Below are 27,121 nucleotides of genomic sequence, written 5' to 3'. Positions count from 1 at the left end.
CGAGCAGGGACACGGTCGGCCACATATCGAGCCCTGCATAGGCCGGTTGTGCAGAAACCGAGGCAGTCAGCAATCGGAAAGGATCGAGGCCGAGTCCGTCAGAGACAGGGTGAGGCATTCGCCGAGGATGGCATGCTTCTCTTGGTGAGAGTTTTGAAAATTTTTCAAAATTTTCGAAAAATCAAAAAACGCTGGAAATTGTCTGAAAAGCGCACAAAACCAAAAAAATTTGAAATTTTTAAAAAAAATTTTGAAAGTGGAATTTTTCAAATTTTTTTGATTTTGTGCGCTTTTTGGACAATTTCCAGCGTTTTTTGACTTTTCGAAAATTTTGAAAATTTTTCAAAATTTCTTTCAAATTTCACCCCATCTGATGCCATGCAGGACAGATTGCCGTCGGACTGTGTACGATGTACTGTGTCTCTGACGAACGTTGTCTGTGCTCACACGGTCTCTTAGTGCCGTCTTGTATAAGCCGAGGTGAGGGATGCAACACGTAAGGCAGGTAACGAGACGAGCAGGGACACGGTCGGCCACATATCGAGCCCTGCATAGGCCGGTTGTGCAGAAACCGAGGCAGTCAGCAATCGGAAAGGATCGAGGCCGAGTCCGTCAGAGACAGGGTGAGGCATTCGCCGAGGATGGCATGCTTCTCTTGGTGAGAGTTTTGAAAATTTTTCAAAATTTTCGAAAAATCAAAAAACGCTGGAAATTGTCTGAAAAGCGCACAAAACCAAAAAAATTTTAAATTTTTCAAAAAAATTTTGAAGGTGGAATTTTTCAAAAATTATTGGTTTTGTGCGCTTTTTGGACAATTTCCAGCGTTTTTTGACTTTTCGAAAATTTTGAAAATTTTTCAAAATTTCTTTCAAATTTCACCCCATCTGATGCCATGCAGGACAGATTGCCGTCGGACTGTGTCCGATGTACTGTGTCTCTGACGAACGTGGTCTGTGCCTCACACGGTCTCTTAGTGCCGTCTTCTATAAGCCGAGGTGAGGGATGCAACACGTAAGGCAGGTAACGAGACGTGCAGGGACACGGTCGGCCACATATCGAGCCCTGCATAGGCCGGTTGTGCAGAAACCGCGGCAGTCAGCAATCGGAAAGGATCGAGGCCGAGTCCGGCAGAGACAGTGTGAGGCATTCGCCGAGGATGGCATGCGTCTCTTGGTGAGAGTTTTGAAAAATTTTCAAAATTTTCGAAAAATCAAAAAACGCTGGAAATTGTCTGAAAAGCGCACAAAACCAAAAAATGTGAAATTTTTAAAAAAAATTTTGAAAGTGGAATTTTTCAAAAATTTTTGATTTTGTGCGCTTTTTGGACAATTTCCAGCGTTTTTTGACTTTTCGAAAATTTTGAAAATTTTTCAAAATTTCTTTCAAATTTCACCCCATCTGATGCCATGCAGGACAGATTGCCGTCGGACTGTGTACGATGTACTGTGTCTCTGACGAACGTTGTCTGTGCTCACACGGTCTCTTAGTGCCGTCTTGTATAAGCCGAGGTGAGGGATGCAACACGTAAGGCAGGTAACGAGACGAGCAGGGACACGGTCGGCCAAATATCGAGCCCTGCATAGGCCGGTTGTGCAGAAACCGAGGCAGTCAGCAATCGGAAAGGATCGAGGCCGAGTCCGTCAGAGACAGGGTGAGGCATTCGCCGAGGATGGCATGCTTCTCTTGGTGAGAGTATTGAAAATTTTTCAAAATTTTCGAAAAATCAAAAAACGCTGGAAATTGTCTGAAAAGCGCACAAAACCAAAAAAATTTGAAATTTTTCAAAAAAATTTTGAAGGTGGAATTTTTCAAAAATTATTGGTTTTGTGCGCTTTTTGGACAATTTCCAGCGTTTTTTGATTTTTCGAAAATTTTGAAAATTTTTCAAAATTTCTTTCAAATTTCACCCCATCTGATGCCATGCAGGACAGATTGCCGTCGGACTGTGTCCGATGTACTGTGTCTCTGACGAACGTGGTCTGTGCCTCACACGGTCTCTTAGTGCCGTCTTCTATAAGCCGAGGTGAGGGATGCAACACGTAAGGCAGGTAACGAGACGTGCAGGGACACGGTCGGCCACATATCGAGCCCTGCATAGGCCGGTTGTGCAGAAACCGCGGCAGTCAGCAATCGGAAAGGATCGAGGCCGAGTCCGGCAGAGACAGTGTGAAGCATTCGCCGAGGATGGCATGCGTCTCTTGGTGAGAGTTTTGAAAATTTTTCAAAATTTTCGAAAAATCAAAAAACGCTGGAAATTGTCTGAAAAGCGCACAAAACCAAAAAATGTGAAATTTTAAAAAAAAATTTTGAAAGTGGAATTTTTCAAAATTTTTTGATTTTCTGCGCTTTTTGCACAATTTCCAGCATTTTTTGACTTTTCGAAAATTTTGAAAATTTTTCAAAATTTCTTTCAAATTTCACCCCATCTGATGCCATGCAGGACAGATTGCCGTCGGACTGTGTCCGATGTACTGTGTCTCTGACGAACGTGGTCTGTGCCTCACACGGTCTCTTAGTGCCGTCTTCTATAAGCCGAGGTGAGGGATGCAACACGTAAGGCAGGTAACGAGACGTGCAGGGACACGGTCGGCCACATATCGAGCCCTGCATAGGCCGGTTGTGCAGAAACCGAGGCAGTCAGCAATCGGAAAGGATCGAGGCCGAGTCCGGCAGAGACAGTGTGAGGCATTCGCCGAGGATGGCATGCGTCTCTTGGTGAGAGTTTTGAAAATTTTTCAAAATTTTCGAAAAATCAAAAAACGCTGGAAATTGTCTGAAAAGCGCACAAAACCAAAAAAATGTGAAATTTTTCAAAAAAATTTTGAAAGTGGAATTTTTCAAAATTTTTTGATTTTGTGCGCTTTTTGGACAATTTCCAGCGTTTTTTGACTTTTCGAAAATTTTGAAAATTTTTCAAAATTTCTTTCAAATTTCACCCCATCTGATGCCATGCAGGACAGATTGCCGTCGGACTGTGTCCGATGTACTGTGTCTCTGACGAACGTTGTCTGTGCCTCACACGGTCTCTTAGTGCCGTCTTCTATAAGCCGAGGTGAGGGATGCAACACGTAAGGCAGGTAACGAGACGAGCAGGGACACGGTCGGCCACATATCGAGCCCTGCATAGGCCGGTTGTGCAGAAACCGGGGCAGTCAGCAATCGGAAAGAATCGAGGCCGAGTCCGGCAGAGACAGGGTGAGGCATTCGCCGAGGTTGGCATGCGTCTCTTGGTGAGAGTTTTGAAAATTTTTCAAAATTTTCGAAAAATCAAAAAACGCTGGAAATTGTCTGAAAAGCGCACAAAACCAAAAAAAATTTGAAATTTTTCAAAACAATTTTGAAAGTGGAATTTTTCAAAAATTATTGGTTTTGTGCGCTTTTTGGACAATTTCCAGCGTTTTTTGATTTTTCGAAAATTTTGAAAAATTTTCAAAATTTCTTTCAAATTTCACCCCATCTGATGCCATGCAGGACAGATTGCCGTCGGACTGTGTCCGATGTACTGTGTCTCTGACGAACGTGGTCTGTGCCTCACACGGTCTCTTAGTGCCGTCTTGTATAAGCCGAGGTGAGGGATGCAACACGTAAGGCAGGTAACGAGACGTGCAGGGACACGGTCGGCCACTTATCGAGCCCTGCATAGGCCGGTTGTGCAGAAACCGCGGCAGTCAGCAATCGGAAAGGATCGAGGCCGAGTCCGGCAGAGACATGGTGAGGCATTCGTGAGGATGGCATGCGTCTCTTGATGACAGTTTTGAAATTTTTTTCAAAATTTTCAAAATTTTCGAAAAATGAAAAAACGCTGGAAATTATCTGAAAAGGGCACAAAACCAAAAAAATTTGAAATTTTTCAAAAAAATTTTGAAAGTGGAATTTTTCAAAAGTTTTTGATTTTGTGCGCTTTTTGGACAATTTCCAGCGTTTTTTGACTTTTCGAAAATTTTGAAAATTTTTCAAAATTTCTTTCAAATTTCACCCCATCTGATGCCATGCAGGACAGATTGCCGTCGGACTGTGTCCGATGTACTGTGTCTCTGACGAACGTTGTCTGTGCCTCACACGGTCTCTTAGTGCCGTCTTCTATAAGCCGAGGTGAGGGATGCAACACGTAAGGCAGGTAACGAGACGAGCAGGGACACGGTCGGCCACATATCGAGCCCTGCATAGGCCGGTTGTGCAGAAACCGGGGCAGTCAGCAATCGGAAAGGATCGAGGCCGAGTCCGGCAGAGACAGGGTGAGGCATTCGCCGAGGTTAGCATGCGTCTCTTGGTGAGAGTTTTGAAAATTTTTCAAAATTTTCGAAAAATCAAAAAACGCTGGAAATTGTCTGAAAAGCGCACAAAACCAAAAAAATTTGAAATTTTTCAAAAAAATTTTGAAAGTGGAATTTTTCAAAAATTATTGGTTTTGTGCGCTTTTTGGACAATTTCCAGCGTTTTTTTATTTTTAGAAAATTTTGAAAATTTTTCAAATTTTCTTTCAAATTTCACCCCATCTGATGCCATGCAGGACAGATTGCCTTCGGACTGTGTCTCTGACGAACGTGGTCTGTGCCTCACACGGTCTCTTAGTGCCATCTTCTATAAGCCGAGGTGAGGGATGCAACACGTAAGGCAGGTATTGAGACGTGCAGGGACACGGTCGGCCACATATCGAGCCCTGCATAGGCCGGTAGTGCAGAAACCGAGGCAGTCAGCAATCGGAAAGGATCGAGGCCGAGTCCGTCAGAGACAGGGTGAGGCATTCGCCGAGGATGGCATGCTTCTCTTGGTGAGAGTTTTGAAAATTTTTCAATATTTTCGAAAAATCAAAAAACGCTGGAAATTGTCTGAAAACCGCACAAAACCAAAAAAATTTGAAATTTTTCAAAAAAATTTTGAAGGTGGAATTTTTCAAAAATTATTGGTTTTGTGCGCTTTTTGGATAATTTCCAGCGTTTTTTGATTTTTCGAAAATTTTGAAAATTTTTCAAAATTTCTTTCAAATTTCACCCCATCTGATGCCATGCAGGACAGATTGCCGTCGGACTGTGTCCGATGTACTGTGTCTCTGACGAACGTGGTCTGTGCCTCACACGGTCTCTTAGTGCCGTCTTCTATAAGCCGATGTGAGGGATGCAACACGTAAGGCAGGTAACGAGACGTGCAGGGACACGGTCGGCCACATATCGAGCCCTGCATAGGCCGGTTGTGCAGAAACCGGGGCAGTCAGCAATCGGAAAGGATCGAGGCCGAGTCCGGCAGAGACAGGGTGAGGCATTCGCCGAGGTTGGCATGCGTCTCTTGGTGAGAGTTTTGAAAATTTTTCAAAATTTTCGAAAAATCAAAAAACGCTGGAAATTGTCTGAAAAGCGCACAAAACCAAAAAAATTTGAAATTTTTCAAAAAAATTTTGAAAGTGGAATTTTTCAAAAATTATTGGTTTTGTGCGCTTTTTGGACAATTTCCAGCGTTTTTTGATTTTTCGAAAATTTTGAAAATTTTTCAAAATTTCTTTCAAATTTCACCCCATCTGATGCCATGCAGGACAGATTGCCGTCGGACTGTGTCTCTGACGAACGTGGTCTGTCCCTCACACGGTCTCTTAGTGCCGTCTTCTATAAGCCGAGGTGAGGGATGCAACACGTAAGGCAGGTAACGAGACGTGCAGGGACACGGTCGGCCACATATCGAGCCCTGCATAGGCCGGTTGTGCAGAAACCGCGGCAGTCAGCAATCGGAAAGGATCGAGGCCGAGTCCGGCAGAGACAGTGTGAGGCATTCGCCGAGGATGGCATGCGTCTCTTGGTGAGAGTTTTGAAAATGTTTCAAAATTTTCGAAAAATCAAAAAACGCTTTAAATTGTCTGAAAAGCGCACAAAACCAAAAAAATTTGAAATTTTTCAAAAAAATTTTGAAAGTGGAATTTTTCAAAATTTTTTGATTTTGTGCGCTTTTTGGACAATTTCCAGCGTTTTTTGACTTTTCGAAAATTTTGAAAATTTTTCAAAATTTCTTTCAAATTTCACCCAATCTGATGCCATGCAGGACAGATTGCCGTCGGACTGTGTCCGATGTACTGTCTCTCTGACGAACGTTGTCTGTGCTCACACGGTCTCTTAGTGCCGTCTTGTATAAGCCGAGGTGAGGGATGCAACACGTAAGGCAGGTAACGAGACGTGCAGGGACACGGTCGGCCACATATCGAGCATTGCATAGGCCGGTTGTGCAGAAACCGCGGCAGTCAGCAATCGGAAAGGATCGAGGCCGAGTCCGGCAGAGACATGGTGAGGCATTCGTGAGGATGGCATGCGTCTCTTGGTGAGAGTTTTGAAATTTTTTTCAAAATTTTCGAAAAATCAAAAAACGCTAGAAATTGTCTGAAAAGCGCACAAAACCAAAAAAATTTGAAATTTTTCAAAAAAATTTTGAAAGTGGAATTTTTCAAAAATTATTGGTTTTGTGCGCTTTTTGGACAATTTCCAGCGTTTTTTTATTTTTCGAAAATTTTGAAAAATTTTCAAAATTTCTTTCAAATTTCACCCCATCTGATGCCATGCAGGACAGATTGCCTTCGGACTGTGTCTCTGACGAACGTGGTCTGTGCCTCACACGGTCTCTTAGTGCCATCTTCTATAAGCCGAGGTGAGGGATGCAACACGTAAGGCAGGTAACGAGACGTGCAGGGACACGGTCGGCCACATATCGAGCCCTGCATAGGCCGGTTGTGCAGAAACCGCGGCAGTCAGCAATCGGAAAGGATCGAGGCCGAGTCCGGCAGAGACATGGTGAGGCATTCGTGAGGATGGCATGCGTCTCTTGGTGAGAGTTTTGAAATTTTTTTCAAAATTTTCGAAAAATCAAAAAACGCTGGAAATTATCTGAAAAGCGCACAAAACAAAAAAATTTGAAATGTTTAAAAAAATTTGAAAGTAGAATTTTTCAAAAAAATTTTATTTTGTGCGCTTTTTGAACAATTTCCAGCGTTTTTTGACTTTTCGAAAAAATTTCAAAATTACTTTCAAATTTCACCGCATCTGATGCCATGCAGGACAGATTGCCGTCGGACTGTGTCCGATGTACTGTGTCTCTGACGAACGTTGTCTGTGCCTCACACGGTCTCTTAGTGCCGTCTTCTATAAGCCGAGGTGAGGGATGCAACACGTAAGGCAGGTAACGAGACGAGCAGGGACACGGTCGGCCACATATCGAGCCCTGCATAGGCCGGTTGTGCAGAAACCGGGGCAGTCAGCAATCGGAAAGGATCGAGGCCGGGTCCGGCAGAGACAGGGTGAGGCATTCGCCGAGGTTGGCATGCGTCTCTTGGTGAGAGTTTTCAAATTTTTTCAAAATTTTCGAAAAATCAAAAAACGCTGGAAATTATCTGAAAAGCGCACAAAACAAAAAAATTTGAAATGTTTCAAAAAAATTTGAAAGTAGAATTTTTCAAAAAAATTTTATTTTGTGCGCTTTTTGAACAATTTCCAGCGTTTTTTGACTTTTCGAAAATTCCGAAAAAATTTCAAAATTTCTTTCAAATTTCACCGCATCTGATGCCATGCAGGACAGATTGCCGTCGGACTGTGTCCGATGTACTGTGTCTCTGACGAACGTTGTCTGTGCCTCACACGGTCTCTTAGTGCCGTCTTCTATAAGCCGAGGTGAGGGATGCAACACGTAAGGCAGGTAACGAGACGAGCAGGGACACGGTCGGCCACATATCGAGCCCTGCATAGGCCGGTTGTGCAGAAACCGGGGCAGTCAGCAATCGGAAAGGATCGAGGCCGAGTCCGGCAGAGACAGGGTGAGGCATTCGCCGAGGTTAGCATGCGTCTCTTGGTGAGAGTTTTGAAAATTTTTCAAAATTTTCGAAAAATCAAAAAACGCTGGAAATTGTCTGAAAAGCGCACAAAACCAAAAAAATTTGAAATTTTTCAAAAAAATTTTGAAAGTGGAATTTTTCAAAAATTATTGGTTTTGTGCGCTTTTTGGACAATTTCCAGCGTTTTTTTATTTTTAGAAAATTTTGAAAATTTTTCAAATTTTCTTTCAAATTTCACCCCATCTGATGCCATGCAGGACAGATTGCCTTCGGACTGTGTCTCTGACGAACGTGGTCTGTGCCTCACACGGTCTCTTAGTGCCATCTTCTATAAGCCGAGGTGAGGGATGCAACACGTAAGGCAGGTATTGAGACGTGCAGGGACACGGTCGGCCACATATCGAGCCCTGCATAGGCCGGTAGTGCAGAAACCGAGGCAGTCAGCAATCGGAAAGGATCGAGGCCGAGTCCGTCAGAGACAGGGTGAGGCATTCGCCGAGGATGGCATGCTTCTCTTGGTGAGAGTTTTGAAAATTTTTCAATATTTTCGAAAAATCAAAAAACGCTGGAAATTGTCTGAAAACCGCACAAAACCAAAAAAATTTGAAATTTTTCAAAAAAATTTTGAAGGTGGAATTTTTCAAAAATTATTGGTTTTGTGCGCTTTTTGGATAATTTCCAGCGTTTTTTGATTTTTCGAAAATTTTGAAAATTTTTCAAAATTTCTTTCAAATTTCACCCCATCTGATGCCATGCAGGACAGATTGCCGTCGGACTGTGTCCGATGTACTGTGTCTCTGACGAACGTGGTCTGTGCCTCACACGGTCTCTTAGTGCCGTCTTCTATAAGCCGATGTGAGGGATGCAACACGTAAGGCAGGTAACGAGACGTGCAGGGACACGGTCGGCCACATATCGAGCCCTGCATAGGCCGGTTGTGCAGAAACCGGGGCAGTCAGCAATCGGAAAGGATCGAGGCCGAGTCCGGCAGAGACAGGGTGAGGCATTCGCCGAGGTTGGCATGCGTCTCTTGGTGAGAGTTTTGAAAATTTTTCAAAATTTTCGAAAAATCAAAAAACGCTGGAAATTGTCTGAAAAGCGCACAAAACCAAAAAAATTTGAAATTTTTCAAAAAAATTTTGAAAGTGGAATTTTTCAAAAATTATTGGTTTTGTGCGCTTTTTGGACAATTTCCAGCGTTTTTTGATTTTTCGAAAATTTTGAAAATTTTTCAAAATTTCTTTCAAATTTCACCCCATCTGATGCCATGCAGGACAGATTGCCGTCGGACTGTGTCTCTGACGAACGTGGTCTGTCCCTCACACGGTCTCTTAGTGCCGTCTTCTATAAGCCGAGGTGAGGGATGCAACACGTAAGGCAGGTAACGAGACGTGCAGGGACACGGTCGGCCACATATCGAGCCCTGCATAGGCCGGTTGTGCAGAAACCGCGGCAGTCAGCAATCGGAAAGGATCGAGGCCGAGTCCGGCAGAGACAGTGTGAGGCATTCGCCGAGGATGGCATGCGTCTCTTGGTGAGAGTTTTGAAAATGTTTCAAAATTTTCGAAAAATCAAAAAACGCTTTAAATTGTCTGAAAAGCGCACAAAACCAAAAAAATTTGAAATTTTTCAAAAAAATTTTGAAAGTGGAATTTTTCAAAATTTTTTGATTTTGTGCGCTTTTTGGACAATTTCCAGCGTTTTTTGACTTTTCGAAAATTTTGAAAATTTTTCAAAATTTCTTTCAAATTTCACCCAATCTGATGCCATGCAGGACAGATTGCCGTCGGACTGTGTCCGATGTACTGTCTCTCTGACGAACGTTGTCTGTGCTCACACGGTCTCTTAGTGCCGTCTTGTATAAGCCGAGGTGAGGGATGCAACACGTAAGGCAGGTAACGAGACGTGCAGGGACACGGTCGGCCACATATCGAGCATTGCATAGGCCGGTTGTGCAGAAACCGCGGCAGTCAGCAATCGGAAAGGATCGAGGCCGAGTCCGGCAGAGACATGGTGAGGCATTCGTGAGGATGGCATGCGTCTCTTGGTGAGAGTTTTGAAATTTTTTTCAAAATTTTCGAAAAATCAAAAAACGCTAGAAATTGTCTGAAAAGCGCACAAAACCAAAAAAATTTGAAATTTTTCAAAAAAATTTTGAAAGTGGAATTTTTCAAAAATTATTGGTTTTGTGCGCTTTTTGGACAATTTCCAGCGTTTTTTTATTTTTCGAAAATTTTGAAAAATTTTCAAAATTTCTTTCAAATTTCACCCCATCTGATGCCATGCAGGACAGATTGCCTTCGGACTGTGTCTCTGACGAACGTGGTCTGTGCCTCACACGGTCTCTTAGTGCCATCTTCTATAAGCCGAGGTGAGGGATGCAACACGTAAGGCAGGTAACGAGACGTGCAGGGACACGGTCGGCCACATATCGAGCCCTGCATAGGCCGGTTGTGCAGAAACCGCGGCAGTCAGCAATCGGAAAGGATCGAGGCCGAGTCCGGCAGAGACATGGTGAGGCATTCGTGAGGATGGCATGCGTCTCTTGGTGAGAGTTTTGAAATTTTTTTCAAAATTTTCGAAAAATCAAAAAACGCTGGAAATTATCTGAAAAGCGCACAAAACAAAAAAATTTGAAATGTTTAAAAAAATTTGAAAGTAGAATTTTTCAAAAAAATTTTATTTTGTGCGCTTTTTGAACAATTTCCAGCGTTTTTTGACTTTTCGAAAAAATTTCAAAATTACTTTCAAATTTCACCGCATCTGATGCCATGCAGGACAGATTGCCGTCGGACTGTGTCCGATGTACTGTGTCTCTGACGAACGTTGTCTGTGCCTCACACGGTCTCTTAGTGCCGTCTTCTATAAGCCGAGGTGAGGGATGCAACACGTAAGGCAGGTAACGAGACGAGCAGGGACACGGTCGGCCACATATCGAGCCCTGCATAGGCCGGTTGTGCAGAAACCGGGGCAGTCAGCAATCGGAAAGGATCGAGGCCGGGTCCGGCAGAGACAGGGTGAGGCATTCGCCGAGGTTGGCATGCGTCTCTTGGTGAGAGTTTTCAAATTTTTTCAAAATTTTCGAAAAATCAAAAAACGCTGGAAATTATCTGAAAAGCGCACAAAACAAAAAAATTTGAAATGTTTCAAAAAAATTTGAAAGTAGAATTTTTCAAAAAAATTTTATTTTGTGCGCTTTTTGAACAATTTCCAGCGTTTTTTGACTTTTCGAAAATTCCGAAAAAATTTCAAAATTTCTTTCAAATTTCACCGCATCTGATGCCATGCAGGACAGATTGCCGTCGGACTGTGTCCGATGTACTGTGTCTCTGACGAACGTTGTCTGTGCCTCACACGGTCTCTTAGTGCCGTCTTCTATAAGCCGAGGTGAGGGATGCAACACGTAAGGCAGGTAACGAGACGAGCAGGGACACGGTCGGCCACATATCGAGCCCTGCATAGGCCGGTTGTGCAGAAACCGGGGCAGTCAGCAATCGGAAAGGATCGAGGCCGAGTCCGGCAGAGACAGGGTGAGGCATTCGCAGAGGTTGGCATGCGTCTCTTGGTGAGAGTTTTGAAAATTTTTCAAAATTTTCGAAAAATCAAAAAACGCTGGAAATTGTCTGAAAAGCGCACAAAACCAAAAAAATTTGAAATTTTTCAAAAAAATTTTGAAAGTGGAATTTTTCAAAAATTATTGGTTTTGTGCGCTTTTTGGACAATTTCCAGCGTTTTTTGATTTTTCGAAAATTTTGAAAATTTTTCAAAATTTCTTTCAAATTTCACCCCATCTGATGCCATGCAGGACAGATTGCCGTCGGACTGTGTCCGATGTACTGTGTCTCTGACGAACGTGGTCTGTGCCTCACACGGTCTCTTAGTGCCGTCTTCTATAAGCCGAGGTGAGGGATGCAACACGTAAGGCAGGTAACGAGACGTGCAGGGACACGGTCGGCCACATATCGAGCCCTGCATAGGCCGGTTGTGCAGAAACCGAGGCAGTCAGCAATCGGAAAGGATCGAGGCCGAGTCCGGCAGAGACAGTGTGAGGCATTCGCCGAGGATGGCATGCGTCTCTTGGTGAGAGTTTTGAAAATTTTTCAAAATTTTCGAAAAATCAAAAAACGCTGGAAATTGTCTGAAAAGCGCACAAAACCAAAAAAATGTGAAATTTTTCAAAAAAATTTTGAAAGTGGAATTTTTCAAAATTTTTTGATTTTGTGCGCTTTTTGGACAATTTCCAGCGTTTTTTGACTTTTCGAAAATTTTGAAACTTTTTCAAAATTTCTTTCAAATTTCACCCCATCTGATGCCATGCAGGACAGATTGCCGTCGGACTGTGTCCGATGTACTGTGTCTCTGACGAACGTTGTCTGTGCCTCACACGGTCTCTTAGTGCCGTCTTCTATAAGCCGAGGTGAGGGATGCAACACGTAAGGCAGGTAACGAGACGAGCAGGGACACGGTCGGCCACATATCGAGCCCTGCATAGGCCGGTTGTGCAGAAACCGGGGCAGTCAGCAATCGGAAAGGATCGAGGCCGAGTCCGGCAGAGACAGGGTGAGGCATTCGCCGAGGTTGGCATGCGTCTCTTGGTGAGAGTTTTGAAAATTTTTCAAAATTTTCGAAAAATCAAAAAACGCTGGAAATTGTCTGAAAAGCGCACAAAACCAAAAAAAATTTGAAATTTTTCAAAACAATTTTGAAAGTGGAATTTTTCAAAAATTATTGGTTTTGTGCGCTTTTTGGACAATTTCCAGCGTTTTTTGATTTTTCGAAAATTTTGAAAAATTTTCAAAATTTCTTTCAAATTTCACCCCATCTGATGCCATGCAGGACAGATTGCCGTCGGACTGTGTCCGATGTACTGTGTCTCTGACGAACGTGGTCTGTGCCTCACACGGTCTCTTAGTGCCGTCTTCTATAAGCCGAGGTGAGGGATGCAACACGTAAGGCAGGTAACGAGACGTGCAGGGACACGGTCGGCCACTTATCGAGCCCTGCATAGGCCGGTTGTGCAGAAACCGCGGCAGTCAGCAATCGGAAAGGATCGAGGCCGAGTCCGGCAGAGACATGGTGAGGCATTCGTGAGGATGGCATGCGTCTCTTGATGACAGTTTTGAAATTTTTTTCAAAATTTTCAAAATTTTCGAAAAATCAAAAAACGCTGGAAATTATATGAAAAGGGCACAAAACCAAAAAAATTTGAAATTTTTCAAAAAAATTTTGAAAGTGGAATTTTTCAAAAGTTTTTGATTTTGTGCGCTTTTTGGACAATTTCCAGCGTTTTTTGACTTTTCGAAAATTTTGAAAATTTTTCAAAATTTCTTTCAAATTTCACCCCATCTGATGCCATGCAGGACAGATTGCCGTCGGACTGTGTCCGATGTACTGTGTCTCTGACGAACGTTGTCTGTGCCTCACACGGTCTCTTAGTGCCGTCTTCTATAAGCCGAGGTGAGGGATGCAACACGTAAGGCAGGTAACGAGACGAGCAGGGACACGGTCGGCCACATATCGAGCCCTGCATAGGCCGGTTGTGCAGAAACCGGGGCAGTCAGCAATCGGAAAGGATCGAGGCCGAGTCCGGCAGAGACAGGGTGAGGCATTCGCCGAGGTTGGCATGCGTCTCTTGGTGAGAGTTTTGAAAATTTTTCAAAATTTTCGAAAAATCAAAAAACGCTGGAAATTGTCTGAAAAGCGCACAAAACCAAAAAATTTGAAATTTTTCAAAAAAATTTTGAAAGTGGAATTTTTCAAAAATTATTGGTTTTGTGCGCTTTTTGGACAATTTCCAGCGTTTTTTTATTTTTCGAAAATTTTGAAAAATTTTCAAATTTTCTTTCAAATTTCACCCCATCTGATGCCATGCAGGACAGATTGCCTTCGGACTGTGTCTCTGACGAACGTGGTCTGTGCCTCACACGGTCTCTTAGTGCCATCTTCTATAAGCCGAGGTGAGGGATGCAACACGTAAGGCAGGTATCGAGACGTGCAGGGACACGGTCGGCCACATATCGAGCCCTGCATAGGCCGGTAGTGCAGAAACCGAGGCAGTCAGCAATCGGAAAGGATCGAGGCCGAGTCCGTCAGAGACAGGGTGAGGCATTCGCCGAGGATGGCATGCTTCTCTTGGTGAGAGTTTTGAAAATTTTTCAAAATTTTCGAAAAATCAAAAAACGCTGGAAATTGTCTGAAAACCGCATAAAACCAAAAAAATTTGAAATTTTTCAAAAAAATTTTGAAGGTGGAATTTTTCAAAAATTATTGGTTTTGTGCGCTTTTTGGATAATTTCCAGCGTTTTTTGATTTTTCGAAAATTTTGAAAATTTTTCAAAATTTTTTTCAAATTTCACCCCATCTGATGCCATGCAGGACAGATTGCCGTCGGACTGTGTCCGATGTACTGTGTCTCTGACGAACGTGGTCTGTGCCTCACACGGTCTCTTAGTGCCGTCTTCTATAAGCCGATGTGAGGGATGCAACACGTAAGGCAGGTAACGAGACGTGCAGGGACACGGTCGGCCACATATCGAGCCCTGCATAGGCCGGTTGTGCAGAAACCGGGGCAGTCAGCAATCGGAAAGGATCGAGGCCGAGTCCGGCAGAGACAGGGTGAGGCATTCGCCGAGGTTGGCATGCGTCTCTTGGTGAGAGTTTTGAAAATTTTTCAAAATTTTCGAAAAATCAAAAAACGCTGGAAATTGTCTGAAAAGCGCACAAAACCAAAAAAATTTGAAATTTTTCAAAAAAATTTTGAAAGTGGAATTTTTCAAAAATTATTGGTTTTGTGCGCTTTTTGGACAATTTAAAGCGTTTTTTGATTTTTCGAAAATTTTGAAAATTTTTCAAAATTTCTTTCAAATTTCACCCCATCTGATGCCATGCAGGACAGATTGCCGTCGGACTGTGTCCGATGTACTGTGTCTCTGACGAACGTGGTCTGTGCCTCACACGGTCTCTTAGTGCCGTCTTCTATAAGCCGAGGTGAGGGATGCAACACGTAAGGCAGGTAACGAGACGTGCAGGGACACGGTCGGCCACATATCGAGCCCTGCTTAGGCCGGTTGTGCAGAAACCGAGGCAGTCAGCAATCGGAAAGGATCGAGGCCGAGTCCGGCAGAGACAGTGTGAGGCATTCGCCGAGGATGGCATGCGTCTCTTGGTGAGAGTTTTGAAAATTTTTCAAAATTTTCGAAAAATCAAAAAACGCTGGAAATTGTCTGAAAAGCGCACAAAACCAAAAAAATGTGAAATTTTTCAAAAAAATTTTGAAAGTGGAATTTTTCAATTTTTTTTGATTTTGTGCGCTTTTTGGACAATTTCCAGCGTTTTTTGACTTTTCGAAAATTTTGAAAATTTTTCAAAATTTCTTTCAAATTTCACCCCATCTGATGCCATGCAGGACAGATTGCCGTCGGACTGTGTCCGATGTACTGTGTCTCTGACGAACGTTGTCTGTGCCTCACACGGTCTCTTAGTGCCGTCTTCTATAAGCCGAGGTGAGGGATGCAACACGTAAGGCAGGTAACGAGACGAGCAGGGACACGGTCGGCCACATATCGAGCCCTGCATAGGCCGGTTGTGCAGAAACCGGGGCAGTCAGCAATCGGAAAGGATCGAGGCCGAGTCCGGCAGAGACAGGGTGAGGCATTCGCCGAGGTTGGCATGCGTCTCTTGGTGAGAGTTTTGAAAATTTTTCAAAATTTTCGAAAAATCAAAAAACGCTGGAAATTGTCTGAAAAGCGCACAAAACCAAAAAAATTTGAAATTTTTCAAAAAAATTTTGAAAGTGGAATTTTTCAAAAATTATTGGTTTTGTGCGCTTTTTGGACAATTTCCAGCGTTTTTTGATTTTTCGAAAATTTTGAAAATTTTTCAAAATTTCTTTCAAATTTCACCCCATCTGATGCCATGCAGGACAGATTGCCGTCGGACTGTGTCTCTGACGAACGTGGTCTGTGCCTCACACGGTCTCTTAGTGCCGTCTTCTATAAGCCGAGGTGAGGGATGCAACACGTAAGGCAGGTAACGAGACGTGCAGGGACACGGTCGGCCACATATCGAGCCCTGCATAGGCCGGTTGTGCAGAAACCGCGGCAGTCAGCAATCGGAAAGGATCGAGGCCGAGTCCGGCAGAGACAGTGTGAGGCATTCGCCGAGGATGGCATGCGTCTCTTGGTGAGAGTTTTGAAAAATTTTCAAAATTTTCGAAAAATCAAAAAACGCTTTAAATTGTCTGAAAAGCGCACAAAACCAAAAAAATTTGAAATTTTTCAAAAAAATTTTGAAAGTGGAATTTTTCAAAATTTTTTGATTTTGTGCGCTTTTTGGACAATTTCCAGCGTTTTTTGACTTTTCGAAAATTTTGAAAATTTTTCAAAATTTCTTTCAAATTTCACCCAATCTGATGCCATGCAGGACAGATTGCCGTCGGACTGTGTCCGATGTACTGTGTCTCTGACGAACGTTGTCTGTGCTCACACGGTCTCTTAGTGCCGTCTTGTATAAGCCGAGGTGAGGGATGCAACACGTAAGGCAGGTAACGAGACGTGCAGGGACACGGTCGGCCACATATCGAGCATTGCATAGGCCGGTGGTGCAGAAACCGCGGCAGTCAGCAATCGGAAAGGATCGAGGCCGAGTCCGGCAGAGACATGGTGAGGCATTCGTGAGGATGGCATGCGTCTCTTGGTGAGAGTTTTGAAATTTTTTTCAAAATTTTCGAAAAATCAAAAAACGCTAGAAATTGTCTGAAAAGCGCACAAAACCAAAAAAATTTGAAATTTTTCAAAAAAATTTTGAAAGTGGAATTTTTCAAAAATTATTGGTTTTGTGCGCTTTTTGGACAATTTCCAGCGTTTTTTTATTTTTCGAAAATTTTGAAAATTTTTCAAAATTTCTTTCAAATTTCACCCCATCTGATGCCATGCAGGACAGATTGCCTTCGGACTGTGTCTCTGACGAACGTGGTCTGTGCCTCACACGGTCTCTTAGTGCCATCTTCTATAAGCCGAGGTGAGGGATGCAACACGTAAGGCAGGTAACGAGACGTGCAGGGACACGGTCGGCCACATATCGAGCCCTGCATAGGCCGGTTGTGCAGAAACCGCGGCAGTCAGCAATCGGAAAGGATCGAGGCCGAGTCCGGCAGAGACATGGTGAGGCATTCGTGAGGATGGCATGCGTCTCTTGGTGAGAGTTTTGAAATTTTTTTCAAAATTTTCGAAAAATCAAAAAACGCTGGAAATTATCTGAAAAGCGCACAAAACAAAAAAATTTGAAATGTTTAAAAAAATTTGAAAGTAGAATTTTTCAAAAAAATTTTATTTTGTGCGCTTTTTGAACAATTTCCAGCGTTTTTTGACTTTTCGAAAATTCCGAAAAAATTTCAAAATTTCTTTCAAATTTCACCGCATCTGATGCCATGCAGGACAGATTGCCGTCGGACTGTGTCCGATGTACTGTGTCTCTGACGAACGTTGTCTGTGCCTCACACGGTCTCTTAGTGCCGTCTTCTATAAGCCGAGGTGAGGGATGCAACACGTAAGGCAGGTAACGAGACGAGCAGGGACACGGTCGGCCACATATCGAGCCCTGCATAGGCCGGTTGTGCAGAAACCGGGGCAGTCAGCAATCGGAAAGGATCGAGACCGAGTCCGGCAGAGACAGGGTGAGGCATTCGCCGAGGTTGGCATGCGTCTCTTGGTGAGAGTTTTGAAAATTTTTCAAAATTTTCGAAAAATCAAAAAACGCTGGAAATTGTCTGAAAAGCGCACAAAACCAAAAAAATTTGAAATTTTTCAAAAAATTTTGAAAGTGGAATTTTTCAAAAATTATTGGTTTTGTGCGCTTTTTGGACAATTTCCAGCGTTTTTTGACTTTTCGAAAATTTCGAAAAAATTTCAAAATTTCTTTCAAATTTCACCCCATGTGATGCCATGCAGGACAGATTGCCGTCGGACTGTGTCCGATGTACTGTGTCTCTGACGAACGTGGTCAGTGCCTCACACGGTCTCTTAGTGCCGTCTTCTATAAGCCGAGGTGAGGGATGCAACACGTAAGGCAGGTAACGAGACGTGCAGGGACACGGTCGGCCACATATCGAGCCCTGCATAGGCCGGTTGTGCAGAAACCGGGGCAGTCAGCAATCGGAAAGGATCGAGGCCGAGTCCGGCAGAGACAGGGTGAGGCATTCGCCGAGGTTGGCATGCGTCTCTTTGTGAGAGTTTTGAAATCTTTTCAAAATTTTCGAAAAATCAAAAAACGCTGGAAATTATCTGAAAAGCGCACAAAACCAAAAAAATTTGAAATGTTTCAAAAAAATTTGAAAGTAGAATTTTTCAAAAAAAAATTTATTTTGTGCGCTTTTTGAACAATTTCCAGCGTTTTTTGACTTTTCGAAAATTTCGAAAAAATTTCAAAATTTCTTTCAAATTTCACCGCATCTGATGCCATGCAGGACAGATTGCCGTCGGACTGTGTCCGATGTACTGTGTCTCTGACGAACGTTGTCTGTGCCTCACACGGTCTCTTAGTGCCGTCTTCTATAAGCCGAGGTGAGGGATACAACACGTAAGGCAGGTAACGAGACGAGCAGGGACACGGTCGGCCACATATCGAGCCCTGCATAGGCCGGTTGTGCAGAAACCGGGGCAGTCAGCAATCGGAAAGGATCGAGACCGAGTCCGGCAGAGACAGGCTGAGGCATTCGCCGAGGTTGGCATGCGTCTCTTGGTGAGAGTTTTGAATTTTTTTTCAAAATTTTCGAAAAATCAAAAAACGCTAGAAATTATCTGAAAAGCGCACAAAACCAAAAAAATTTGAAATTTTTCAAAAATTTTTCGTTTTGTGCGCTTTTTGGACAATTTCCAGCGTTTTTTGATTTTTTGGAAATTTTGAAAAAATTTCAAAATTTCTTTCAAATTTCACCCCATCTGATGCCATGCAGGACAGATTGCCGTCGGACTGTGTCCGATGTACTGTGTCTCTGACGAACGTTGTCTGTGCCTCACACGGTCTCTTAGTGCCGTCTTCTATAAGCCGAGGTGAGGGATGCAACACGTAAGGCAGGTAACGAGACGAGCAGGGACACGGTCGGCCACATATCGAGCCCTGCATAGGCCGGTTGTGCAGAAACCGGGGCAGTCAGCAATCGGAAAGGATCGAGGCCGAGTCCGGCAGAGACAGGGTGAGGCGTTCGCCGAGGTTGTCATGCGTCTCTTGGTGAGAGTTTTCAAATTTTTTCAAAATTTTCAAAATTTTCGAAAAATCAAAAAACGCTGGAAATTGTCTGAAGAGCGCACAAAACCAAAAAAATTGAAATTTTTCAAAAAATTTTGAAAGTGGAATTTTTCAAAAATTATTGGTTTTGTGCGCTTTTTGGACAATTTCCAGCGTTTTTTGATTTTTCGAAAATTTTGAAAAAATTTCAAAATTTCTTTCAAATTTCACCCCATCTGATGCCATGCAGGACAGATTGCCGTCGGACTGTGTCCGATGTACTGTGTCTCTGACGAACGTTGTCTGTGCCTCACACGGTCTCTTAGTGCCGTCTTGTATAAGCCGAGGTGAGGGATGCAACACGTAAGGCAGGTAACGAGACGTGCAGGGACACGGTCGGCCATATATCGAGCCCTGCATAGGCCGGTTGTGCAGAAACCGAGGCAGTCAGCAATCGGAAAGGATCGAGGCCGAGTCCGGCAGAGACAGGGTGAGGCATTCGCCGAGAATGGCATGCGTCTCTTGGTGAGAGTTTTGACATTTTTTTCAAAATTTTCAAAATTTTCGAAAAATAAAAAAACGCTGGAATTTATCTGAAAAGCGCACAAAACCAAAAAAAATTGAAATTTTTCAAAAAAATTTTGAAAGTGGAATTTTTCAAAAATTTTTGATTTTGTGTGCTTTTTGGACAATTTCCAGCGTTTTTTGATTTTGCGAAAATTTTGAAAAAATTTCACCCCATCTGATGCTATGCAGGACAGATTGCCGTCGGACTGTGTCCGATGTACTGTGTCTCTGACGAACGTGGTCTGTGCCTCACACGGTCTCTTAGTGCCGTCTACTATAAGCCGAGGTGAGGGATGCAACACGTAAGGCAGGTAACGAGACCTGCAGGGACACGGTCGGCCTCGCATCGTGCCCTGCATAGGTCGGTTGTGCAGAAACCGAGGCAGTCAGCAATCGGAAAGGATCGAGGCCGAGTCCGGCAGAGACAGGGTGAGGCATTCGCCGAGGTTGGCATCCGTCTCTTGGTGAGAGTTTTGAAATTTTTCAAAATCTTCGAAAAATCAAAGACCATGGAAATTGTCTGAAAAGCGCACAAAACCAAGAAATTTTGAAATTTTTCAAAAAAAATTTGAAAGTGGAATTTTTCCAAAAATTTGGTTTTGTGCGCTTTTTGGACAATTTCCAGCATATTTTGATTTTTCGAAATTTTTCAAAAATTCTCAAAATTCCCAACACCCGAACTTCACTAGAACAGCTTTCTGCTAGAATTCGTCTCCATCTCAGCAGGTCCCTGCATGACTCGTTGACAGCCGCATCAGCTCCCTGCCTTAACCAGTCACTTCCTCATGTGACGTGTTGCCTTGAGAGCAGCATAACAATGTCTATAAACAGTTTAGTAGTCTGTTTATTGACATTGTCGCGTCTGGCATTGTTGTTAGTTTATAGACATTGTTGCGTTTAGCATTGTTGCGTTTAGCATTGTTGCGCTAGACATTGTTGTGTCTGTTTAATGACATTGTTGTATTCATTTATAATTGTTGTGTCTATTTAATGACATTGTTGTATTTGTATAAAAGCCGAATGACAAGCGGTTTTAGAGTAGTTGGAAAGGGAGAGTGTTGAAGAGTAGTTGGAAAGGAAGAGTGTTTGAGTCAGGATGTAGAAGTGAGTTGCAAGCGGTATGCTGTTGCGGACATTGGTGGAGTCGAGTGAGTGGAGACAACGAGAGGTCTGGTGCGACGCCGAGTAAGAACGGGTCGGCTACGTGAGCGAGCACCGGGTACGTGGACCGGGGCGGCCGAGGGGCCAGCGTGTGTCCAGTGGGGTGCTACGGGCCGACGACGACGAGTATGGACGGGTCGGCTGCGTGAGTAAGCACCGGGTACGTGGACCGGGGCGGCCGAGGGGCCAGCGTGTGTCCAGTGGGGTGCTACGGGCCGACGACGACGAGTATGGACGGGTCGGCTGCGTGAGCAGGCACCGGGTACGTGGACCGGGGCGGCTGAGGGGCCAGCGTGTGTCCAGTGGGGTGCTACGGGCCGACGACGACGAGTATGGACGGGTCGGCTGCGTGAGTAAGCACCGGGTACGTGGACCGGGGTGGCCGAGGGGCCAGCGTGTGTCCAGTGGGGTGCTACGGGCCGACGACGATGAGTATGGACGGGTCGGCTGCGTGAGCAGGCACCGGGTACGTGGACCGGGGCGGCTGAGGGGCCAGCGTGTGTCCAGTGGGGTGCTACGGGCCGACGACGAGTATGGACGGGTCGGCTGCGTGAGCAGGCACCGGGTACGTGGACCGGGGCGGCCGAGGGGCCAGCGTGTGTCCAGTGGGGTGCTACGGGCCGACGTGTAGGAGAAGAGTCTGAAGAGCGGAGCTCGGGGACCAGAAGACTCGATGGACAGTGACGTGTGAGAGAATGTGTGTGTTGTTGTTGTAGAGAGAGACTCGAGTGTGTTGTTGTAGAGAGATGACTGTATGTGCAGACCACTGTAACTGATTTAGTTTGATGTGAATAAATCAGGGTTGACAATCCAAGGTCGCAAACCCGACCCACGTTACACTCACAAGGTCTCGGCCGGACGCGTTGTCTGCCTCGCAGTCTCTCTGGCGGACGTCTATACCTCACCCGGTCTCCGCCGGAAGCGTTGCTTGCAACGGCGGCGCGTAAGGAACAGGGCCATACAGACACGGATGGTCTAGATACTGTGTACAGCAGAATTCCATCAGTCATTGGGAGGGTTCGCCAGAGACAGGCCACGCTAGAAATCGTGTCTGGCAGGTACCGGGTGAGGAGAGTTTTGAGGCAAATTTTCAAAATTTAAAACAAAATCGAAAAATGCTGGAAATCTTCCAAATGGCGCACAAAACAAAAAATTGAAGACTTTCAATTGAATTTTTTTTCGAAAATTTCGAAATTTTTTAGTTAGTTTAGCTTTTCACAACATTTATAACCATTTCTCAATTTTTCCAAAAATTTAAATTTTTTTTAAAATTTTCGTAAATTTAAACATGCAGGGAGACGTCCAAGAAGCGCACAAAACTAAAAAAATGAAAAATTCGGACTTTGAAAATTTTAACGACTTTTTAGAAAAATTTTGGTATTGTGCGCTATTCAGACAATTTGCATGTTTTTTTGATTTTTCGAAAATTTTGAAAAATTCGAATTTTTTTCTAAGCTTTATATACACCATTCCTATCAGAACAGTTCTCTCCTGGACCCGGTCTCTGCCAGACTGCATCAGCCTCACACTTCCAACCACATTCGCTCTGTGCTTCGCCCAACCTCTGCGGACACGGCCTATGCCGTACAGAGAGAGAGTTCGGCTGAGGCCGGGTCGTTCAGAGACAGGTTGCGGTAGAGACGGCGTCATCTAGATACCGGTTCTGGCACCTATCGATTGGGGAGAACCTTCTCACACGATCCCTGCCAGAACATGTGTCAGCTTGACCCGCTCTCTGCCGTACCATGTCTCTGACGGAACCGGTGTCTTCCAGACTAGGTCTGCACGATCCGCTTTCTGTATGTGCCGCTCTCCTGCAGCGTCCCTGCAAAGTCCGGGTACGACACAGACCGAGTGAAGCAGAGTTCTTGTGAGGCAGATCTAGTTAATCAACGATTTCTGCAGAGAGGATGAAACAGAGACCGAGTCTGGCAGACTGTCACGCAGAGACCGGATCTGTTAGGGATAGGGTACTGAAAAGTTCAAAATTTTCGGAAAAACAAGAAATGCTGGAAATTCCCTAAAGTGCGCACAGAACAAAAAATAGAAATGATTGAAAAAATTTGAAGTTCAAATTTTTCAATTTCTACTTTTGTGCGCTATTTGGACATATTCCCAGCATTTTTTGATTTTTCGAAAAGTCTGAAAAATTTGAAATTTCTTTGAAAAATATTCCCACCCGATCCCTGCCAGAACATGTCTCTGCTTGACCCGTTCTCCGCCGTACCCTGCCTCTTTCGGAACCGGTGTTTTCCTGACTCGGTCTCCGTACGGTCTGTTCTCTGAATGAGCCGCTCTGCTGGTGCGTCACTGAAGAGGCAGGGGCAGGCTCAGACCGGCTGAAGCAGAGACCCAGTGAAGCAGAGACGGAGTCCGGCAGAGAAAGGGTGAAACAAAGACCGAGTTTCGCAGGGACTGAGTGTGGCAGAGATCGGTTCAAGTAGGGATAGGAAACTGAAAATTACGATCTTTTTGAAATATTTGAAAAAATTTCGAATTTTGAAATCCTTTACACCAGACACCCTGACTGGTACAGACCGGGTCTGGCTGAGACCGGGTGTGGAGAATTTTGAAATTAATATAGCATTAATGACGATTGATATTAGACATCTTATTCGATATAGCATTACAGCACTGTAACAGACTGGGTGCCATTAGTGCAGTGCACCTTCATCTGTCTATAACTATGAACTTCATTTATCTCTGCGGATTCTATGTTTGTTCACAATTTGACATCGTGTTTCATAAATACGGATTAAAACATACGTTTTTAAATGGGTTATTTTAACGTGCATGAATTCATAGGCTTATTATTAATACCATTAATCTTGTCTGGATCAATTTACCGGTACTGCTGATGAGGTTAATTTAAGACATGGAGGTGTATATAAGCCATGGTTTATTTAAATAATCTCCGATACGTGTGAAAACAGTAGTGTAAAATAAGGGAAAGAAGCTAAGCAAATTGTATGTGTTAATATATTATTTAATGAGGATGTAGCCATTTTACCCGTTTATATAGAAGGCTCCGCAGTGGCCACGCGGTCTGAGGAATGCGCCTGGCCGCTGGGACCGTGGGTTCGATTCCCACTCCGCGCATTTCTGTGTTTGTATAGGTACAGGCCTTGCGTCGGGCTGATCACTCATCCAAGGATCGTAACATTGTCCAAATAGATCAATAAAATAAATAAAACCTCGACACCTACGGCTAAAAGAGGGTGAGAGAAAGAAAGAAAGAAAGAATATAGAAGGATGAGTGGTACAGCCGAATAAATCGTAGTGGTAACATCAGTGCTAAATTTGTCCGCATTTAATTCAAACCTGATCAATAACCAGATAGATTTTACTTAAGTGAGCAATCACGATGGGTTACACTTTCAAACAGTGAAGGTGAAACAGCAGTATATAGCTTGAATTAATTGCGTTCACTGTTATTAATTATTATACGGGATTTGAAGTTCTCACGGAATGAATACGTCCATGTTTCTCTCCTCGTTTGTAGCTTGTAGACTTGTACGTAGATACCTGCATTTCGGAGGTGCAAATTGCCTGCTTTCGTTTTCGGGGATGAAGATGGAGGCAATATGTATGTACCTACAAATCCTCACGGCGTTACTTATCCAGAAGACTCATATCGATAAATTACTAGTTCTCTTACATGAACTGCAAGTTCATTATCAGTATAACTGTGCTACCAATCCCTTGACTTAAAATAATTTTAGTAAGTTCGTAAATCTCTCAGAATCTCAGAAACAATCCTGCAGTAGTAAGTGACGAAAGGAGTGCTTCTCCGTGTCTGAACACCCAATAATTATTTTTATGAATATCTTTAATTAATTTATTTGGTAATGTTACCAATGCCATGTATGACAACGATGTTTCAGTCAGTGTCATTGTCCAACATTCTAGATGCCAACAGATGACTAGTGATCTAAATCATTATTTCAGTAGTGACAATAAAATAAACAAGTCGCTGTTCATTTTGAGCCACTCGAAATAGACATATTCACTTCTATGGTCCGTAAGTAACAGATAATATAACATGCAATTTTTTCGGGAGTTCCTATATATTTACTCGAAACACGGAGAAGATAGACGGGTAGGCGGCAGGGAGGCCAAGATGAAACGTACCGTCGTTGAGCATTTGTCATCAACACGTCAGTTTCAGGCGCCCTTTTCCTCTAGCACAAAATCCTCCATCTTTTATTTTCTCTTCTTTCTTATTCTCAAAACGAATTGATTTCCTTCCTCAGTCTTCATCTCCTGCTTGTTCTTCTCGTTCCTCTTTCATCTTTCTCTGGCATATACATATTAGAGCAGCACAGACGAATGTATGATTCATTTAAGTTCATTTCTTACATATTTTAAATATTTCAGTCTGATTCTAAATATATTGTAACATACTGAAGATTTATAAGGAAACAAGTTTGCGATACACGCAACACATGTTATTAAGTCGAAGAATTCCTTTGAAAAATTGTGAAAATTTTTCCAAACTTATCTCTTTAGATGGACGAATTTCTTTGAATAACTCTGACTTGTCAGAAATAAGCACTCTGTCTCAACATATTATGTAGTGTCTTCATAGCGTTTTGCGCTGCATAATTTGTGTCAATATTAAATATTTACTAGCAAGAAATGGCGTTAGTCTATTAGCTAAACTAATACTTTCAAACCAGAATAACTTACCAATATTTCGGCTGTCATGTTTTCTAAGAATGGCGACACCAAGAACTTTGTGCGGTAGCATTTAGAACACATGCGGTACAGCACAAATTGGCAATGACAAAAATTTAAACTTTGTTTAATTTTTCAAATTAAAGAGGTAGATGTACGGTCCACCTAATGTAACGTCCAATAACTCTGACCTTTGTACTTAAGGGTTTCTTATGACTCTTCGATTAAACAATGATCATTTCCCCAACAGCGTCAACCGACTGATCTAGAACAGTATTAGTAAATTTCAGTTAGATTCGTAAGGAAAATAGATATAGAATAGCGACATGTTTAAAATCAGTTCATGTATAATTTCCCAAGTACACAAGAACAAACAAAAGTTCTTGTAAAGCTTAAATTTACTGCTTTATGAATCTTATTCAGACTATTTCTTTCCATGATTACATACAGTTTAATTTCTGACCACACCTTCATATTCCACCATGCAGAAGTATTTTTTGTCTTATTGGCAATGTGCTTAAAACAATATTCGGCGTGAGACAGTGATGATGGTATCAATGATTCTGAAACGTTGACAGTGAAAGGGACAATTGTGACATTCTATTTCCTGCTTTTCGTAACATATTTCTGATAATGACCTTGTGAAACATTTTCCGGGAAACGTTACAGCACACTTGACAGCTAATCGGCTTTGAAAATCCCTGGCATATATCGTGAAAGATGAAGTTTGAAAACACACATTTAACGACAGCGTCATTACATATCCCATTACTTTTCCGCCTTACGAACTTATTTCATGTCACATATCGTTACTTCGTCTATACTTTGATTGAAATCGATTACCCAAAAGCTTCATTGAAACTCACCACTGTGACGTATAATTTCAGTCTCTGTTGGTTGTGTGAAACTGAATACCAACAAAAAAATTCTACCACCAGTTATTGTTGTTGCCGATTATTAATATAAAATAATTAATATACAAGTGTAGGAAGACCATTTCAACATTAAACGATAGTGCATATTTCGAGGACCAAATACAATAATAGGTGTAACAGTGATCAGCACTAAAATTTAACAGTAGACACTAATCTATAATCGTCTTGGATGTTCTCGTATGAAGGAGAAAATTGTTTTAATACATACGTACAAGAATTTCAGAAAAAGTGTAGGTCTAAAATAAGCAACAAATAAAACCTCATAAAAATAAATAAACTATAATATCGTATCTGTGTCTAATAATTTTTCCGACTCACTTCTTAAATAAAGTGACAACCCAACAACGAAGGTTGAATACGAATCCATAATTATAACTATTGCAATAATATTTATGAGGCGAAATAGAAAATATACAGTCAAAGAATATAAAATTTATTCATATTTTCAAAATGCATGAATTCAGTATCACTCATTAAATTCATGCTGAAATAAACCCTACTGGTACAAGAATACAAGAACAAACTTTGTAGAGAAGATTGCACAACTGAAGACGAAAAATTGAAACACGTAGCCTAAATTGATGATCATTATGATGGCGATGGATGTTTTGTATTTTCAAGAGTACGCCTGGTTTTTTGAAAGAAAAAATCCTGAAACAAAAAATATGGAGAGGTAATGAAGCACTTGAACAATAATTGTTTTTCGAAGCAGCATCGCGATTTTTCTAATTCCGGGACAGTACCTTGAAACATATGA

At 42.9% G+C, this 27,121-nt stretch overlaps 1 protein-coding gene and 1 long non-coding RNA gene across 5 annotated transcripts in view; one reads left to right on the top strand and one right to left on the bottom strand.

Annotated features, from left to right (window-relative positions):
• LOC110827961 (uncharacterized) overlaps nucleotides 1-27,121 on the bottom strand; it is a 500,889-nt gene that overhangs the window by 331,120 nt on the left and 142,648 nt on the right. The window lies entirely within an intron of this gene.
• Nucleotides 1-27,121, top strand: part of LOC110827962 (neural cell adhesion molecule 1) — a 428,987-nt gene that overhangs the window by 390,403 nt on the left and 11,463 nt on the right. The gene's annotated exons all lie outside the window — the stretch shown is intronic.

The sequence above is a fragment of the Zootermopsis nevadensis genome, unplaced genomic scaffold (genome assembly GCF_977971745.1).
Source record: "Zootermopsis nevadensis isolate Lab colony 2312 unplaced genomic scaffold, Znev_1.0 Znev_ptg000029l, whole genome shotgun sequence".
Taxonomy (NCBI): domain Eukaryota; kingdom Metazoa; phylum Arthropoda; class Insecta; order Blattodea; family Termopsidae; genus Zootermopsis; species Zootermopsis nevadensis.
This window is presented reverse-complemented; position numbering and strand designations above follow the sequence as displayed.